The sequence below is a fragment of the Triturus cristatus genome, chromosome 7 (assembly GCF_964204655.1).
Source record: "Triturus cristatus chromosome 7, aTriCri1.1, whole genome shotgun sequence".
Lineage (NCBI taxonomy): Eukaryota > Metazoa > Chordata > Amphibia > Caudata > Salamandridae > Triturus > Triturus cristatus.
Window position 1 is genome coordinate 951,944,223 of NC_140590.1, and position 21,281 is coordinate 951,965,503.

Sequence of the window (21,281 nt, forward strand, 5' to 3'; positions counted from 1 at the left end):
GGGAACCCGTCCTGGTATTCCCCTGTGAGATAACCCAGCAGGGCATCCACAAGGTGAAAGCCAGGCATCCCGCCGCGAGGGGCCATTGTGGAGATTAAGCAAGCTATTGCCCAGAGTCGCAGAGTGTGAACCCATGAATCGAGTATGCACTGGAGCAAGAATTATCAAGTCCATGAACAATTTATGGACTCAAGACCCAGCCGAGCCAGGAATTGAACCCTGGTCCCAGGCTGACCTCTGCTTCCAGGTCTGCCTACTCTAACCAGTGAGCCACACTTCTCCACATAATCCCCACATAAATGGTAGCACCGATTGGGTTGGCCACGGTGCAGTTTAGCTCATCAGGCGGGCAGGGCAGCTTAGGTCAGTCACCGCTGCCTGCTCTTGGATCGCCCGTAAGTTAACCCACCACGTTGGCATACTTCATGTAAGAAATGAACCTGCAGCAAACTATTTTCCAACAAAATTTGTGGGAACTGATTATTTTGTGCAGCGCAACCAATTACTGCTTAGCGGGGAGGGATGCTGATATCGGCACTATGCGGCTGCCCATGGCATACACAGTGTGCCCTTGCAAGAGGACGGCCCTCTTAGTGCTGCATTAGGCACATCCCCGCACACCAGTTGCTGGGACTGTTTCCCACGGGAGTCCCTCCTATGTCCAGCGCCTCGGCAGCGTAATTTCCGGTGCCCAGTGAGCTGGGGACAAGTATTTATACCTCTCTCCACCCACTGGCCATCCTCTTTGTTCCCCGCAAGACACGCTGTCACCCTCCCAACCGCATACACTGCGTGCCAGCGGGATGGTGTGCAAAGAAATTGAAAGTATTAAAGTATCTATTTGTGTTGCAGGCGGAAATACAGGGCGATCCAGAGGCTGATTGGTACATAGGGGTACCCTCTTTAGGAGCACAATAGGGGTGCCCTATGCCAAACCCCAGGAGTTTTTACGGAAGGACCATGGATGAAAAACATTGGAGCCCGCTAGTCCTTCGGGCAGTTGTAAGCCTGAGCAACCGGGGGCTTGCTTGCAACGCTCCGCCCCTATAAAGGCGTGAGTAAAGTTTTGCACTGGTGGTCCTCAGTAATTAAGGGGGATAATCCCCACATAAATGGTAGCACCGATTGGGTTGGCCACGGTGCAGTTTAGCTCATCAGGCGGGCAGGGCAGCTTAGGTCAGTCACCGCTGCCTGCTCTTGGATTGCCTGTAAGTTAACCCCCCACCTTGGCATACTTCATGTATGAAATAAACCTGCAGCAAACTATTTTCCAACAAAATTTGTGGGGACTGATTATTTTGTACAGCGCAACCAATTACTGCTTAGCGGGGAGGGTTGCTGATATCGGCACTATGCGGCTGCCCATGGCATACACAGTGTTCCCCTGTAAGAGGGCGGCCCTCTTAGTGCTGCATTAAGCACATCGCCACACACCAGTTGCTGGGACTGTTTCCCACGGGAGTCCCTGCTATGTCCAGCGCCTCGGCAGCGTAATTTCCGGTGCCCAGTGAGCTGGGGACAAGTATTTATACCTCTCTCCACCCACTGGCCATCCTCTTTGTTCCCCGCAAGACACGCTGTCACCCTCCCAACCGCATACACTGCGTGCCAGTGGGATGGTGTGCAAAGAAATTGAAAGTATTAAAGTATCTATTTGTGTTGCAGGCGGAATTACAGGGCGATCCAGAGGCTGATTGGTACATAGGGGTACCCTCTTTGGGAGCACAATAGGGGTGCCCTATGCCAAACCCCAGGAGTTTTTACGGAAGGACCATGGATGAAAAACATTGGCGCCCGCTAGTCCTTCGGGCAGTTGTAAGCCTGAGCAACCGGGGGCTTGCCTTGCAACGCTCCGCCCCTAAAAATGCGTGAGTAAAGTTTTGCACTGGTGGTCCTCTAATTAAGGGGGATAATCCCCACATAAATGGTAGCACAGATTGGGTTGGCCACGGTGCAGTTTGGCTCATCAGGTGGGCAGGGCAGCTTAGGTCAGTCACTGCTACCTGCCCTTGGATCGCCAGTAAGTTAACTCACCATGTTGGCATACTTCATGTATGAATAAATCTGCAACAAACCGTTTTCCAACAAAATTTGTGTGGACTGATTATTTTGTGCAGCGCGACCAATTACTGCTAAGTGGGGAGGGTTGCCGATATCGGCACTATGCGGCTGCCCATGGCATATACAGTGTGCCCCTGTAAGAGGGCGGCCCTCTTAGTGCTGCATTAAACACATCCCCGCACACCAGTTGCTTGGACTGTTTCCCACGGGCGTCCCTCCTATGTCCAGCGCCTCGGCAGCGTAATTTCCGGTGCCCAGTGAGCTGGGGACAGGTATTTATACCTCTCTCCACCCACTGACCATCCTCTTTGTTCCCCGCCGGACACGCTGTCACCCTCCCAACCGCTTACACTGCGTGCCAGCAGGATGGCGTGCAAAGGAATTGAAATTATTAATGTATCTATTTATGTTGCAGGCGGAATTACTGGCGATCCGGAGGCTGATTGGTACATAGGGGTACCCTCTTTAGGAGCACAATAGGGGTGCCCTATGCCAAACCCCAGGAGTTTTTACGGAAGGACCATGGATGACAAACATTGGCGCCCGCTAGTCCTTCGGGCAGTTGTAAGCCTGAGCAACCGGGGGCTTGCCTTGCAGTGCTCCGCCCCTAAAAAGGCGTGAGTAAAGTTTTACACTGGTGGTCCTCAGTAATTAAGGGGGATAATCCCCACATAAATGGTAGCACCGATTGGGTTGGCCACGGTGCAGTTTGACTCATCAGGTGGGCAAGGCAGCTTAGGTCAGTCACAGCTACCTGCCCTTGGATCGTCAGTAAGTTAACCCACCATGTTGGCATACTTCATGTATGAATAAATCTGCAACAAACCGTTTTCCAACAAAATTTGTGTGGACTGATTATTTTGTGCAGCGCGACCAATTACTGCTAAGTGGGGAGGGTTGCCGATATCGGCACTATCTCAGTGAACCTAGATGAGCTTGCATCCAAGTTAGCCTTCTACACCCAGAAGGACAATGAGTCGCTGCCCCAAGGAGGCAGGCACAGTCATCTTGGGAACCTTGTTTTGACCCGTTTTCGGTATTTTGGGTTGTACCATCTCTCTCTTCTGGTGCCAACTTGGTCTGGAGGAGCACTGAGCTAGGCCACCTTTGCAACAGGTCACTGTGGTACCCATGAGAATCGCTTGCTCATCCGGGTGTAGCAGGAACACCATCACCGGGGGTACAAAGTCTGGCCGAGTTGTGCCACTCCGAGGTTTGGCCTTGAGTGCCACCACGCAGGATCAGATCTCCATTAAGGGAGGAGGTCTTATTTAATGGTTTTGCACCTCCACAACTACAGGAGATCTGGCAGTTATGGCACCTATCCCAGAAGCCACGTTAAAGCGCAGCTCACTCCATCTGCAGCCAGGCCACACACCCTTGGGAGGTGCATAGTTTGATGCAGAGTGGGCCTTTCTATCATACATCCTGCATCCCGTTCCCCTCTTCCCAGTAATGTCAGTTGGCTTGTACTGAGAGCAACATTACTCCATTGTCCTAACTTGTTGTTCAAAACTCCATACAGCAGGGACAGCCTGTGGCCTAAGCCTTGAAAATATGGGCTTGTTCTGTGTCGTCTACTTGTGGTTTCTGAAGGAGAGTGGAGTTGTGGGCTGCATTACGATGTAGTCTGCTGCCTCCGGGGCGGCCTCCTTTACCCCCCACGCTTGTACTTCAAGAGGAGCTCCTGCAATTTTCAGGCTGTACCCCTGAGAAGACCAATTCCTGATGTGGTTTCTTCTTTCGGATGCTGATTTGCCATCCGCCTCCCAGTAGCGTTTGCATTTCATTCATCTGCAGAGGCTTACCTTCCCCTTCTGTTGGTCTGTTATGAAATTGGGAAAAGTGACTTGCAAACGGTTTTTTTGTTACCTGGTGCATCGCTGCATTTTTCTTCTTGAACCTTAAGGCCGAATGTGCTTAATGGCTCCTTCTTTTCTGAATATTTTTCTTACTCCTTCAAATGAATTGACGCCGTACTACTCACGTATGTCCCTTCATACCGCCTCAATCATTTTTGGGAAACTTACACTGAAACACTATAAAACAAATAATAAATAACTCGGTAAAGGGCCTTTCGTTAAGCGCCAGAAAGTTAATATTGTATCTCATGGCCCTTTAAGAACCCTTGCTGACGTCACATTACTTCCATGGGTAAAAGAAGCCTTTCTTTCTTCTCTGCCTGTCAGCTGAGGCTGAGGCTGAGGCTGACAGTGGAGGAGATGTACTTCTTACTGCGGTTACATTTCCATATTTTGTGAAAGCATTAGTCAATGCCCCCAGTCTCCTCACAGTTGATTTTTCTCTGAAGTTCAGTTTCAGAAAACGAAATATCCTACATACGTACTTGGCTGCAGAGCTTTAAGATGCTATCTAACAAAACAAAGAGCGGCACAGACATTTCCACCAAATGATGTTTTTGCTGATCAGTCCAATTTCACGGCAAATTATATGTTTGAGTATAATCCCGGAAGCTTGTAAATTGCTGGGTAGCTTGGTAAATGACACACAGTACTGTATTACTTTAATAATTCCATCTTGTATTAGAAACGCAAGTGAACAAATAATATAATTCACTCTGAGGGATAATATTCAGCAACGGAAGTGAATGTGTCCTTGGGCTGCCTTTATAAATGATGCCGCGGAGAAATAGTGGCACACGTTGTAAAGACGGGTTTGCAGTCACAACTCAAGGATGTTTTTTCAAAGCTGCTACATCTGTGACCCTCTTTGATTTTTGTGCATTGTTTCCCTCTAACAGACGTGTTTGTCCTCAGGCTGATGTTTAGCACAGTATATGCATTGTCCGAATTATTGTTGAGGTTTTGGCTTTCAGATGATGTGTTATAACACAGTGCTGCTGAAAGGAACATCCCCCTCACGCCTACAATATTTAAGGATTCAGAAAATAAAGCAGGAGCGGAACCACGTTTTTGTGAAGAAACTCACAGAGGTTCGTCAGGGCGTAGTGACCATTGGACATGAAAGGTGCCAGAGAACGAGGCATCTGAGCTCCCAGAGCTGCTGCCAAAGCTCGTCATCAGTGCTTAATTTGAGCCTGTGGTTGACGGTGGTGCTCACAGGCACTCATTATTGGGGACAAGCACTTATTTTGCCTCATCAGATATTGATCCATTGCAAGAGATAAAAAAACATACAAACAGGAAAGAAGGAGGAAGAGAAAGACAGAAGAACGGGCACAAAGGGACAAAGCATGGACCAACAGGAGTGAGAGAAAGGGGCTGCAGTGTCTGGTAATGGACTAAATAGGCCTGAGGTGGATTCCACCGTATGCAGGCTTGATATTGGCCGCTCCAACTTTTAGTAGCACCGCTGGAGCTTTGGGCACCGTCACTCATTCTTTTACAAATTAAGCACTGAATTGCTCCCCACCTGTGCGAGAAAGGATACAATGTCATGTAAGCAAGAATGTGGCCCCTTGTACTCCCTCGTCGGGCACTAGAAGGTTGTTATCATTCCATACTATTTTGCAAACCTCCCAATGATGGTCTCCCCCAGTACATTCCTTGGCCTGGGTTCCCTTTTAGTGAATCAGTATAGGGCCGAGGGAGATGCAAAGTTTCACCACATAAACTGAAACTGCTGACGACGGGGGTGGGAGGGGAATGGGAGCACCTGGGGCCCTATCACGTATAGGGCCACTTACCCTGTTTATTACATGCCATACCATCAAACAGATGCGCCGTGCATAAACAGGGAAAGTGATCCCTATTATGTTGAATGCGCTGACCTCAGGGCACCCGTAAACTCGTGCTGCACTAGGAGCAGCTCATGCAACTGAGATACGGATCAGTTGCTTCGGAGCTGCTCCGTGTTTCACTGTGCACTCAGCAAGCCGCCTGCACGTTTAAGAGGGGAGACAGATCCCCCTACACGTGGGTGCAGTGTGTGCAGGGGACCCCCTTGACCCCCTCCAGAGGGATGCCCTCATGTGGTGCACTGACAGTGTACCGCCTTTTTGTTGCGCAGTGCGCCTCCTGATAGCTTCTTTGCCTTTGCGCTCGCCTCCATAATACTACGCAGACCCAGAGGTAAAGAGATTCCCTCATTTGCATGGGGTCACACCGCTATACAAATGAGGGAACTCCCTCTTGAGAAGGGGCCACACAAGCGTCTGCAGCTTCTTCTGTAATATGAAAGTGCCCTGGGGTGCACAAAGCGGGTGCAAACACCTATTGCACCCCTGGGGGCGCTTCTGTAATACAGCCTCTCATTTCTTTTGCTACTACCTCACACCACAACTCCAGTGGGTACCATCTTGGTTGGTAGGACATTCCAGAGGGAGATGGAACTATCATGTACCGAAAATAGGGCCTACACAGGGCCTTAATACCCTGGGTTTCATACTCTTGGCCACATTCTCAACTGTTACGAACAGCTCAGATTTGCCAAGAATGCACCTTTGCATGTGCCGTAAACCAACGCCCATACTCTCCACACCTACCTCTCAAGGACATCCCTCCTTGCCAGGGCGCTAGAATACGCAGATCACTATTGTAATGGAGAACTGCAGGCATTGATACGCTGGGCAATCTCTTTTACAATGGGACAATACCTTCAAGTACGACCCTTCTATGGTGTTGGTGCAGCTGCGAGCTAAATGGGGAAAATCACAGGGGCCGGTGTTTACTGATTCTGAATTACTACGAGTCATCAAATACCCTCGCAAAATCCACAGTAATGTCTGGTTTCGGTGCATGCAGTCCCACATCCTACATAGAGCCTTTATAAACCCCAATAGTTTGCACTTGATTTTTCCTATGCCTGCAGACATTTGCCAATGATGCCAGGTGCCACAAGTGGATTTTTTGCAAGCAATCTGCGAGTGGTGCTCGGTGATGTCACATGGGCCACCGAGCATACAGATCTTGCCGACACTGCTTGCTGGGATTGTTCCCTACACCAAATCAAAAGAAGGCAACAACAAGATTCACGAATCTGTCCGTACTACTGGCTAAGACAATGACCTGGAAATCTCCATTACCACTGCAGAAAGCGCAATGAAGACAACAGGTTACACGTTGGACAGGGCTGGAAGGCACGGCCTCCATAGGATTCTTCCTGGCAGAGTATTGGGAAATGATTATGCATGACTAGATGGAACGTACAAAAAATTACTATACCTCCGTGAGGTGGTTGACTTACCACTTTCAGTCCTGAAGCATACCTACATCAATCAATCAATCAGGGGTTTGTAGAGCGTGCTATTCACCCGTTAGGGACCTAAGAAGCTGGGGATGGGGGAGGGTGTATGTAACTCCGTTGGGGTAATTTGAAGAGCCAGGTCTTGAGGTCTTTCCTGAACTGGTGCAGTGTCGGGCTTTGCCAGAGATGAATGGGGAGATTGTTCTTGGTCTTGGCTGCGAGGTAGGAGAAGGATTTTCCACCCGCTCTGTCCCTGTAGAAGCCTGGAACAGTCGCTAGGGCGAGGTCGACTGAACAGAGGTTTGTCTTGGGTGTATAGAAGTAGAGGTGGTTGTTGAGGTATTGTGGTCAAATGTTGTGGAGGGCCTTGTAGGCGTGCGTGAGCAGCTTGAAAGTTATTCTTTTTTCGACAGGGAGACAGTGGAGGTCGCGGAGTTGTTGGGTGATGTGGTTGTGCCGTGGGATATCGAGGATTAGTCTGGCTGTGGCGTTCTGGACGGTCTGAAGTTTGCGGAGAAGTTTTTTTGTTGATCCCAGCATAGAGGGCATTGCAGTAGTCGAGTCTGCTGGTGATGAGGGCGTGAGCGACCATGTTACTGGAGTCGGGGGTATCCATTTGAATGTTTTGCATAGTTTGTTGGGGGTGTTGAAGCATGCTGAGGAGGAGGTGTTGATCTGGCGATTCATAGTGAGCGATGAGTCCTGTATGATGCAGAGGTTACGTGCATGGTCTGTCGGGGTGGGTGTGTTTCTGTGGGTGGGAGGTCACCAGGTGTCGTCCCATGCGTAGGGCGTGTAGCCGAGGATGAGGACCTCTGTTTTCTCAGAGTTGAGTTTCAGGCAGCTGTTCTTTATTCAGGTTGCGATGGCTGTGTGATTCTCCTTTACTTCTTTCTGGGGACTGGTGGAGCCCTCATGCCCTCTACACACTTATCTCTTATTGGCCCCCAATTTCTCTTCGTGTTGGGATACAGTGGAAATGGGCAAGTTATATTTTTGTTACTGAATTTCACAGTCCTGCCCCACTGGAGAACCTGATCTGACAAAGAATATTCTGTAAATGCTTCCAGAGGTGAAATATTTACTGCAACATGAGACACAATAAAGACACTAAGTCAAGATATGTATGTAATGCCAATACTATGCCATGTTTTTATTTCAATCATGTTAGAAATTGGGTTTTTGGTTGGCAGAGGTATGCACTCTGTTCAAGCAGGAACCACAATCCTAGCCAGGGTAAGTCAGATATGCACCTTAAATTAACTTGTGCTCGCCCTTTGGTAGCTTGGCAACACATCAAACAATAAAACAGTGAAAACACCACACAAAAACATGGCATACCTGATTAAAAAATAGAACTTAATTTATTGAACAAAAAAGATCAAAACAACAAAAATCCAACAAATATAATCAGAGTTATGACTTTTTAAAGAAGAAACTGAAATGCAGTGCTTAAAAGCATAAGGCATTAACCAGGGCTATCTGGTTGCGCTAGCCTGGGTCATCTCCAAATGTTCAGGCCGACCGTGATGGAGCACAGGTCAGATACAAGGGCTAACTTTGGCCCGCTGAAACAGTACCTTGGTTTGCAGTTGCATTGAAGACGAGATGCGAGGAGCAAAGTAGGTGATGAATCGGTGTCGATCCTTAGGATGCAGGGGATGCGTCGGCTCCAAGCTGTGCATAGTCAGAGATGCATCGGGAATCGAGGCAGTGAGCCATTGGCGATCCAATGTTCTCTACCCTCCCATCAGCGGCAATGCGCAGGCATTGATGGAGATGCGATGTCCTTAATCCTCGCAGCAGCGGCAGTGCATCGGCATCGATGGAGATGCGTCCGTTCCGAGCAGTGCCATGGTGTCGCTGAATGGATTTTAGCTGGAGCAGCACTTTATAACCACTTCCAAGGGCCCAGGACTGATCTGACATCACTTGGCAGGGAAAGACTCTCAGAGTCCAGGTGATGTAGCAAGGTGTACTAGAAATCTTTTATATCCTTGACACTTCAATCAGGAGGTACGTCAGCAAGCCCTTGAAGTCACTCGGTTCTGGGTTAAAGTGATATAGGTCCAGCCCTTCTCACTACCAGGCAAGGAGGGTAGCATGTCAGCACAGCAGAGCAGGAGTCCAGCAGACTAGCAGTCCAGCAAAGTGACACTTGTTTCAGCAGCACAGCAGTCCTTCTATCAACAGATCCAGAAGTCTACTGAGTTGGTGGTGTAAGGGGTCCAGTGCTTAAACCCAGTTGTGCGTTTGAAGTGGGTGAGGCTTCAAAGAGAGGCCTTTAAAGCGCACAGAGTCCCTGCCCTTCCTGCCCTGGCTCAACACTCACTACAGGGGGTATACAGCCCTTTGTTTGGGGAGAGGGCACATCCTTTTCAGGTGTGTCATATCCTCCCTCCCATCTTGCCCAGGATGGTCTATCAGGATGTGGATGGCCCATCAGTCACACCTAAGCTTCTTTGTGTGTGGCTGTCTAGAGGGGATGCACAAAGCCCAGATGTCTCCCACCCCAGACGTATATTCAGAGAAAGGCAGAAGGCACCAAATGGCTATAGTAAGGAAATGGATTTTGAGATTTAAAATTTGAAATCTAACTTTAAGTTGGGACTTTAAATTGTGATTCCAGAGACGCCAAACTTGGGGGTCAAATTCCTTCCTAATTGGAAATTACACTTATCAGATGTAATAAGGTAATCTCAATGTTAACCTATGGGAGAGATAGGCCTTGCACATTCGTTTTTTACTACTAAGACATGCAAACCGTAAAAAGTGCTTTTTAAATACACTCCACCCTGCCCTGGACTGTCCAGTGCATACTTTAGGGGTGACTTATATGTATTAAATAGGAAGGTTGACAGGTCGACATGGCCGTTTAAAAGTGCACACACAGGCTCTGCAGTGGCAGGCCTGAGACAAGTTTAAAGGACTGCTTAAGTGGGTGGCACAATCAGTGCTGCAGGCCCACTATTACCATTTAATTTACAAGCCCTGGGCACATGTCGTGCACTTTACTAGGGAGTTATGAGTAAATTGAAATGCGAATCGTGGATGAGTCAATGTTATCATGTTTGAAGCAGAAAACACATGCACTTTAGTACTGATTAGCAGTGGTAAAGTGCCTAGAGACGTAAAGTCTACAAAAAAATGATCAGAAAGGGGAGGGGAAGGCAAAAGGTTTGGAGGTGACCCTGCAGAAAGGGCAATTTCCAGCATAACAAACCTAATAAAAATATTTATTGAAAAGTGATCAACCGGAAAACAGCTTTAAGTAGCACTACCGAGAGAGATGCTTAAGCTCTGGCCACATGTATGTATATATGTATGTGGTATTTTTATAATAGAAACCTAGCTAAAAGGAAGCATAGTGCTGCACAGGCTCAAAGGCATGCATAATGTCAATGAGTAATAGGAGAGTTAGCTGGTTTGGGGACTGTTAACGTATTGTGATGTAGTGCTCTTTAAACATGTGTGTTTTCAGCTCTTTCCTAAACTGCAGAAGCATTGAGGTGGTCTTGATGGATACAGGGATGTTGTTCCAAATCCTGAGGGCATAGATACAAAATGGCTGCTACCTGGTTTTTTCTTTCTTATACTTCTCAGTCTACCGTCTGATTTTGTCCTGACTGCTGGTAGGTTGAGCGCCACCAGACATTGTGAGCTTGTCTTCAAGACAAGCAGGGGTGCTGGGCGGAATCGCTTTCTAAATGATGCAGCTGGTTTTGAAGATCATGAGGGCAAGCGAGGTGGAACCAATGGAGTTCCATCAAGTTGGGGGTGATGTGATCATATTTTTTCCAGCCTTGGATGAGGAATGTAGCTACATATAAGATGCCCATAAGGTGTGCCAGTGCTGTGTCTGGGAGGCTGTTGACCAGGGCGTTACCACCATCCAGAAGTAGGAGTGTGAGACTTGAATAGCAGTGCAATAACATTTTGGTCTTCCTTCCTACATGAGTTTATTAGTCAAACATTGTGTACTTCCACCTGAAAAAGAGTGCTGGTATTGCATGGATTATGTTCAATACGGCAATCCAGTGATCAAGCATGTAGGTCTGATGGTTCATTGGGAAATGTTATGTCCAGTGTCATTGGTATAATTTCATTATCATTAACATTTATGATAAAGGCAGCAGGCCTGACTTAGTTATAGTAAAATGGATAGTGTTAAAGGCAATAGCTGTTAAGAGTGGATTGTTATTTCACTGTGTTAAAGCATATAGAAAAGTTGTTGTTACGTGGAATCTTACACATTTTAATAGTAGGCACGGGTTATGCTTGTAATCAACTCTGACAAACCAGATGGGTAGAATATATACCCAAAAAGAACAGTTGATGGACAGAATGTAGAGCAATGTCATACATTCACCCCAGTACAGAGATCTGGGCCTAAATCCATCGTTTTTTTGCTCACCATGCTGTTCCAGTTTGAACCCAGCCATATGCAAATCAGTCTTGACCCTGTGCCTCATGGGAACAGTACAGCCCGAACTGCCAAGCTAGGTCCTCCCTGGAATGGAAACAAGCATCCTAGGACTGGTTTCGGGGTTTCACCCCTCTTCAGCCAGGATAGCTTGAATCCAGTGGCATGGAGAGCACGGGACCCACGTCTTGGCATACCCTTCCCTCTCGGGGTGACAATTGCAAAAAGAACAGTTGATGGACTGAATGTAGAACAATGTCATACATTCACCCCAGTACAGAGATCTGGGCCTAAATCCATCGTTTTTTTGCTCACCATTGGCAGTTCCAGTTTGAACCCAGCCATATGCAAATCAGTCTTGATCCTGTGCCTCATGGGAACAGTCCAGCCCGAACTGCCAAGCCAGGTCCTCCCTGGACTGGAAACAAGCCTCCTAGTACCGGTTTCGGGGTTTCACCCCTCTTCAGCCAGGATAGCTTGATTCCAGTGGCATGGCGAGCACGGGACCCATGTCCAGGTCCAGGGAAGACATTGCTTGGCAGTTCGGGCTGGACTGTTCCCATGAGGCACAGGGTCAGACTGATTTGCATATGGCCATGTCTAAACTGGGGTGGTGGAGTGAGCTAAAGAATGATGATGGATTAAACCCAGATCAGTTGACTGGGGGTGAGTGTTTGATTTTCTCAAGCGCTCCGTCCATCATCCCCTTTGGTATCGCTTTGTTCGCCCTAAGATGGCAGGGTATGCCCAGACGTGGGTCCCTTGCTCACTTTGCCACTGGATTCAAGATAGCCTGGCTGATGAGGGTTATGAACCCGAAACCGGTCCCAGGATGCTTGTTTCCGGTCCAGGGAAGACATGGCGTGGCAGTTCGAGCTGGACTGTTCCCATGAGGCACAGAGTAAGACTGATTTGCATATGGACATTGGTGGAGTGAGCTAAAGAATGATGATGGATTAAACCCAGATCAGTTGACTGGGGGTGAGTGTTTGATTTGCTCAAGCGCTCCGTCCATCATCCCCTTTGGTATCGCTTTGTTCACCCTAAGTTGGCAGGGTATGCCCAGACGTGGGTCCCTTGCTCATTTTGCCACTGGATTCTAGATAGCCTGGCCGATGAGGGTTATGAACCCGAAACCGGTCCCAGGATGCTTGTTTCCGGTCCAGGGAAGACATGGCTTGGCAGTTCGGGCTGGACTGTTCCCATGAGGCACAGGGTCAGACTGATTTGTATATGGCCATGTCTGAACTGGGGTGGTGGAGTGAGCTAAAGAATGATGATGGATTAAACCCAGATCAGTTGACTGAGGGTGAGTGTTTAATTTGCTCAAGCGCTCCGTCCATCATCCCCTTTGGTATCGCTTAGAATATATACCCATCATAAAGGTTATTGATCTGATTGGTTCATTGGGAAAAGTTTAGGGATAAAACAAAACATATTTATTGTGAAAAGCATTTGTTAAAGGTTGTAAGCCTTTAAAGGTTGACAGTTATCACAATGTATTAAAGTCTGTTGGCATCTATTTTGGTACATGAATTACCATAGTAGGCAAGAGTTTGGTGCTGCTACACTTCTCTGACAAATTTTGGGGATAGACAATTTGCATGGTGATAATACATGTTAGGAGTGGTTAAGTCAGTGCATGGTCTAGCTGCTGCTACTGTTGTGGTGAAGGCGGAAGCAGGAAGACGTCAGGAAGAGATGGGGTGTGGTAAGCTGGGCTTGTGGAGTAGTTTTCAGGGCTGGGGGGGTCGGGTAGGTTTAGGGACAGCGCGAGGGATGGGATGGTGGGACAGGGTAGTGTATGTAAATAAGCAGGGTTTTAGGCCTTAAGAAAGGGGGAGAGGAATGGGTAGTCGAGGTAGGTCTCATAGCAGTGGGAGGGGAATGGGTAGTCAGGGTAGTTTTTAGGGCTGGGTCGGGGTAGGTTTCTGTACAGTGGAAGGGGTAGGAGAAGTTTTAGGGACAACGCAGGGGTGGGGGATCGGGGTAGTGTAAGCAAAAGGGCAGGGTTTTAGACCTTAGGGCATGGGGAGGGGGATGGGTAGACAGGGTAGTTTTAGGGACAGCGCGGGGTGGGGGCGTTGGGGTAGTGTTTGTAAAGGGCAGGGTTTTAGGGACAGCGTGGGGGGCTAGGGTAGTGGCGGCCTTAGCCACACATGCCCCTTTATCATTCATGCCTCTACCACGAAATTGCATGGTGAAGGCATGCGTGGTAAAGGGATGTGTAGTTAAGATGCATTAGTGGTTTGGGTTGCGTGGTAGAGGCATGCATTGTTTAACCATTCGTGCCTCTATCATACAACCTCCTAAATACCATAAGTCTGATCTGTTAATAATGAAAAGTTAGGCCCAAGGCCTAACCCATATATTGTGAAAAGCTTACCTTAACACCAATGGGCCTGTAAGGATGAATTATTATTACAATGTATTAAAGCCGGTAGGTATTTTGTTACATGGACTCTCACAGATTAGTAGTGAGCAGGGGATTTGCTTTTGGTTACCACATCTGATAAAATTGGCAACAGAAGTTTGTCACTGTGAAAATCCTATTTAGAGCCTCTTACAAGAAATTGAGTATTGTTTTTGCAACTACAGATTCATACATATTTGTAGCTATATAAATCTATGACCTTGTGGACAAGCTAATATTCAATAAAGCAAGCCGGAGTTTATGGTCCTAGAACACAGTTCAGCCAGATGCCATAGGTCTGACCTGTTAAAAAACATACATACAACAATGGTAGGAGGCCTACCTTATTTACTGTGATAAGCATATGGTAAAGGCAATAGGTCTCTGAAAGTGGATTGTTATTTCACTGAATTAAAGCCTGTTGACAGTTATTTAGTTACATGTTACATTAGGTTACCGATCACCATAGTGTAAGGATTTTTTTGTTGATTGCTCTCTTTGAAAAGCCATAGGGTTGCAAATTTGCTCTGTGATAATCCTTGTTAGGACTTCTTAAGAAGGTTGTATATTGGTTTGCCAGCTCTAAATGTGTATATATTTGTAATTTTATGTGTATGTGCTAAATGTATAGCATTTAGCTGTATGTGTATTAACCCATTCAGCGCTGAGGATGGAGCTGTTCCGTCCTTGGTCACTGTGGGCAAGTGCAGAGGATGGAACTGTTCCGTGCTGGCACCTTCCCACGGGGGAAGCGCTGGCACTCCTTCTGTGGGCGTTTCACCTCCAAGCGGGGATGGTAGCGAAAACGCTCCAGCGCCCACCCGGCACGGTGAACCAACTTCACTAGGAGATTCCGGGGACGTCCTGGAAGCCATTCGCTTCCACCATGTCTCGGAGGCAGTCGTGAGGTTCTCTTCGGGGGGGGGGGGGAGGGGTGATGGGAGTGCACAGATGCATCTGGGGAACAGAAAGAGTTTTTCCTTTCCCTCGATGTCTCTTTGCAGTGCATTCCTGCTGCACATTTGCGGGTGGGGCTGCGATCGTAAAGCAGGAATGCCCGCTAGGCCACCAGGGATATTTGAAGTTGCTTATTGTTGTTTTTGGGGAACGGTCCCTTTGTCAAGGGTCGCTCCCCTTGAGGGGCCATATCTTGCTGTATCTGATCGGCCACATTTTTAGGACAATCTGCCCTGGGGGGGGGCAGAAGCCGCTAGCCACTAGGGAATAATTGATTTGGCCATGTTGGAGACCAACCCCTTGGGCAAGAGTTGCTCCCCTTTATTAGAGGACACGTATTTTGCCAGTTTCTGTCCCCCCCCCCCTTTGAAGCAGATCATCCATAGTTTTAGGCTGATATGTCCAGAGGGGGTAGAAGCCACCAGGGATTTATATATTTGGGCATGTTAGGGAGCGGCAACTTGGGGAAGGGTTGCTCCCCTTTATTGGGGCATGTATTTTGGCCATTTCCGCTCCCTGTGAGGGCAGATCACCCATATTTTTAAACCCAAAAGTCCCAAGTTCCCAGGGATTTTATTTATTTATATACCGGGGAGTGTCCCCTTTGACAAGGTCACTCTGCTTCTTTGGGGCAGATTGGCCATATTTTTAGCTCCATCTGCCCCAAGGGGGGCAGAAAACCACTAGACACCAGAGAAAGTTTCTGTGTGTGTGAACTGGAGTTCAGCTGATGGTCTGCGTGTACTTTGTGTGTGTGGGGTAGCGCATGGCTGGCAGTGTGTGGGGACTGGTGCTTGGCTGGCTGTGTGTGTGAAGTAGGGCTTGGCTGGCAGTGTGGGTGGACTGGTGCTTGGCTAAGGTGTGCATGAAGTGGCACTCTGCTGGCATTGTGTGAGGACTGGCGGTTGGCTGGCGGTGTGTGAAAAGTGGCGCTTGGTTGGCTGTGAGTTGTCTGACTGTGTGTGGCTGGCATATGAATGGTGATGGGCAGACTTTATAGTTTTTTATAATGTTATCTATTTTATTTCTAGTCATAATTTGTGATCGTAACATTTATTTCGCCTTTTTACTCTAGTGTAAAGCTTTTTTCTTCCTTTGCTGCGACTCCTGCTTGTGGTTTCGGCACTGGTAGATCTGCAGTTTGTGTAGTTGCATGTGTTTCTTAAGAAAACGCTTTTTGTACTGTTTACTCCAAATCAGTATCATTGCATTGCATGAATGCATTTTTGGGGAATGCTGTAATAATAGCAGCATATTTAGCTTCTGTTTGATTGTGGGTTAAATTATTTTATTTGTGCACAATGTGTATTGTTTTTTCTTTCTAGTGGGATATTGTTGGTGCTTGCTCTGTCTGTGCAAAGTAGGTGCTGGTGAGTCTAGCTGTCCCTGGCAAGTGAGTGGTATTATTTTACAGTATGCAGGTCTTTGTGTGCCTTATATTGATTGACTTTACCTTTCAATTGTTATAAGCTAGTAGTTTTACTTTTTGTTTGTTAAAGCCACACTTTGTTTTTTACTTGTTTTACACAGCATTGGGTATTCGTGACTTGTTTGTCAAGTTACTTTTCTTTGTAAGGCTTATGGCTATCCACAGGATGACAGCTTAGCAGGTCATTGGTATGCTTTTTGACTTTTCCACTGACCATAATTATGAGACTGTCACTGCATCTGAGGCAGAGGAGGAAGTCCAGGATTCTAGCAGTGAATTTTCTGTTTGAGAGGAATCATCTGTTGATGAAGCCACTCACTGCGGAGGAAGTACCTCTTTTAGCAGCAAGAGGCGTCTGGATTGCAGCCCGGGGCTGATGTACTTTTCTTTGGAAAAGCTGAACTCTAGGCTGCCCCAAGCAAGGTGCAGCCGGTGTTGCCTGCCTTTAGTGGTGCTGCAGCGTGTAGAGTCAATACTGAAAATCTTTTGTCTATAAAGTGCTTTCAGTTGTTTATGGACTATGTATTTTTGGATGAATTTGTTGACCCGATTAATTTGTATGTTGAGCAGTATTTGAGGGACAACAGTGCCAGACATAAGCCCCCTCTAGAGCTAGCGGGAGGACTCCCACTAATCTGAATGAGTTTAAGAAGTTCTTGGGTACAACTTTTTTGATGGGCTTTATAAGGAACACATCGCTGTCTATATATGGGTCTACTAGTCCCTTGATGGCTATATTTCCTGCAACCATGAGTCGTAATCGGTATTAGCTTCTTCTACGGCTGCTGCATTTTCATGATAATGCTTTAGCATTGCCATGGGATCAACCTGATTGTGACCATATTTTTAAGATTCAGCCTGTCCTTGATCACTTTGTAGATTGATTTTCAGAGGTTTATGTTCCAGGGAAAGAAATAACTGTGGATGAGTCTTTGGTCCTGTTCAAAGGCTGATTGGTTTTTAGGCAGTACATTCCTAGCAAGAGGGTACGTTATGGAATTAATAATAATAATAATAATAATACTGATATTTGTAAAGCGCGAACAGCTACCTCACGAGGAGGTGTCCCGGCGCTAAGTGAGCAAATCAGAGAAGCAGGAGGCACGGGGATTGCTTAGGTTTTCTGCATAAAGAGCCAGGTCTTTAGAAGCTTCTTAAAGCTAGATTCTGTCGTAACAGATTGGATGGTAGAAGGCAGGGCGTTCCAAAGTTTCGCCGTGCCGGCAGAAAAAGACCTGCCCCCAAGTCTGGCTTTTTTAGCTCGTGGGACGAGTAGCTGAAACAGGGAGTTAGAACGCAAGTGCCTCTCCTGATGGTAGCGGGGGAGTCTAATTTTTAAGTAATTAGGGCAGGTCCCTTTTAGTGCTCTAAACGGCAAGGTAAGAACTTTGAATTTTATTCTACTTGCCACTGGGAGCCAATGCAGTTCGCGCAGATGCGGAGAGACATGCTGTCTGAAAGGAATGTGCTTTATCAGTCTCGCAGCCGCATTCTGCACGATCTGCAGGCGTTGCACCAGATATTTTGGCAGGCCAAGATAAAGGCCATTCGCGTAGTCCAATCTGGATGTAACTGTCGCATGGACTACCATTTTGCGACACTCTTCTGGGAGAAAAGAAAGGAACCTACAGAGATTTCTGAGTTTGTGGAGACATCCAGTAGTGACCTGCTGTATGTGAGAGGAAAAAGAGAGATTCTCGTCCCATTTTACTCCCAAATTCTTCGCCTTGGTTCCGGGGGATGGTGGTGGACCCATTTCAGGAGGCCACCACAGGTCCGAAGGAGGATGAGTGTTTTTACCAAAGAATATTACCTCCGTTTTGCTTGCATTCAGTTTTAATTTGTTTGCGTTCATCCAGCTGGCCACATCTCGAAAGCAGCCCCTCATTTTGCTAAAAGCTGCCTCCGACACATCCAAATAGGGGAAGACTAATTGCGTATCATCTGCATACGAAATCGCCTTGACCCCCCAATTGGCAATCAGGGTAAAAAGTGGGGCTAAATAAATATTAAAAAGAAGAGGGAAGAGTGCCGACCCCTGAGGGACGCCGCACCACAGACGTTTTGGCTTCGAGGAGAAGGTGCCCAATGCCACTTTCTGGGAACGATCTGTGAGATAGGAGTGGAGCCAGCTCAGTGCCTTATCTTCCAGACCTATGTCCTTCAGTCGTAGCAGCATTCTGCCGTGATCCACTGTATCAAATGCGGCTGATAGATCCAGGAGCACCAGCATAGCTGATGCCCCCGAATCTAAGGACCACCTGATCGACTCAGCTACCTCAATAAGGGCGGTCTCGGTACTGAAACCGGACCTGAAACCTGACTGTGTTTCATGTAGAATCCCTTTTTCCTCGATAAAGCTGTTCAATTGTCGTTGTATCAGCTTTTCGAGCATTTTACCTGGGGCTGCTAGTAAGGAGATTGGGCAGAGATTACTTAGGTCATCGGGAGCACCATTGGGCTTCTTTTTCAGAGGGAGAAGTGTGGCATGTTTCCAACACTCAGGAAACGTACCTGTTTCAATGGACATATTCCATATATGTAGGAGTGGTACTACAATTGCATCCGACATCATTTTCCAAAGCTTAGGCGGGCAGGGGTCATCAGGGGCCCCTGATTTGCATTTTTGTATTTCCTTCAATGCTTCAGGGAGGGGATGGGATGAAATTGAGCTAAGGAAAGGGAGGGCAGCTCATTCTTTGTCATGTCTGCCATAACTGTGGGCTCAGGGCTCATGAAGGTATCATAGACTTTCATAATTTTTTTGTCAAAGAAGTCCGAGATGTCTTCACAGAGTCTCGCCGACGGGGTAACTTCAGTCTCAATAGCCCTAGGTTTAAAAAAGGATTGAACAATCTTAAAAACTTCTTTGCTTGATTGCTCCGCTTGCTGAATGGAGTTCACAATGAATAGTTTTTTAGCTTTTTTTATGGATTGATGGAGACCATGTAGAGCTTTTTTGTAGCAAGTTTTTGCTGAATCACAATAATTTACTCGCCAAAGGCGCTCCAGCCTTTTGCGATTGCTTTTTTCAGCCATCAGCTCTGTGGAGAACCAAGGGGCGGAATGGGATTCTCTGCGTGACGTGGTGATTTTTGCAGGAGCAATGGATTCCACCGTGTTGCCTATCCAGCGATTCAGCGCCACTGCATCAGAGTTCACGTCTATAGTCAGGGCTGGGGGGGCAGCTGCAAGGGCAGGGCATAGGGTATCGGCTGATATATTATCCCAATTTCTACGCACGTAAGAACGTTTTCCCATTGTCTGGCAGTGGGATGGGAATGAGATTAAAAAGGGAATTAAAAAGTGATCCGTCCATAGCAATGCCTGCGGAGGCTTAGCTGTCGTATCCAATATGTTGGAAAAAATTAAATCCAGCATATGGCCTGCCCTTTGCGTAGGTCCAGAAATGATTTGAGTTAGGTTAGCGGCTTGCAACGTAGTGATAAGTTGAATGGCCTGGGGGCAGTCAGGTCTATCCGCGTGGACATTGAAATCACCTACTATAATATAGTGTGGGTGGGCTTGAGAACTTTGGACTATAACGTCCATAAGTTCACAGGTGTTTGTCGAGGAGCAATCCGGGGGTCTGTAAATAATCAGGCCGGCTAAAGACTGTTGGGGTTGATTTGAAGGCAGAAGTGTAGCCCCTCTATGCCAGAGATAGTGGTAGATATAGAGGACGCCAATATGTATTTATCCTTAAAGATAATAGCCACTCCGCCACCCCTTCTATCCTCCTCTCTGTTCGAGAAGCTAATTTTGAAGCCCGGCGGGGTAGCCAGAGGAATGGAGGCCAAATTATCTTCATTAAGCCATGTTTCTGTGAGGAATAAGGCGTCCCACTCAGAATCCGCCATTAGCAGCCAGATATCATCAGCATGCCTAGGGAGGGATCTACAATTCAGTAGTCCAGCCTTAAAAAGAGTAGCAGAAGAGTTAACCGTGAGTCTACTTTTTGTTTTTAAATAAGAATTTTTTTGAGACGAACCATCACAGAGTGTTATGCAGCAAAGCAAACATGATGGCGGTAAATCAAAACCTGGTCACCTGACAGGGTTTAGCTGTGTTCAGCGCTAATAGTTCTGACCTGGACCAGACTAACCTCTTAGTATCTAAACGCTCACCGGCAGCGTGGCTGGCGCTGGCCGCGGTCTGGTCGCGGACGGGCGCAGACGGGCTTGCCTTAGGCGCGCCCGCTGCGCTCGTCCGCTGCGCGTCCGGGCAATACACATTTTTATAATGTGAGGGGGGCGTGGCCTGCGGGTGTTGGGCGTGGCCTCAGTGTTCCACGATAATGGCGGCAAATGTAAATAGTTTCCCTCGTCAGCGCTAAGGTCCGCTGCGCGGGAGTGCACGGGGAGAGTGGCAGGTAAATTTAAAATACACAGTTATTACACCAAATAGTTTAAAACATCAGCGTTTCTCCCGGCTTCCGCCTCAGGAGGTTAACAGTGGTCTAATCGCGCTCGTAATCAGCGCGCTTTAAGTACTGGATGCGGGGGGCGTGGCCTGCGGGTGTTGGGCGTGGTCTCAGTGTTCCACGATAATGGCGGCAAATGTAAATAGTTTCCCTCGTCAGCGCTAAGGTCCGCTGCGCGGGAGTGCACGGGGAGAGTGGCAGGTAAATTTAAAATACACAGTTATTACACCAAATAGTTTAAAACATCAGCGTTTCTCCCGGCTTCCGCCTCAGGAGGTTAACAGTGGTCTAATCGCGCTCGTAATCAGCGCGCTTTAAGTACTGGATGCGGGGGGCGTGGCCTGCGGGTGTTGGGCGTGGCCTCAGTGTTCCACGATAATGGCGGCAAATGTAAATAGTTTCCCTCGTC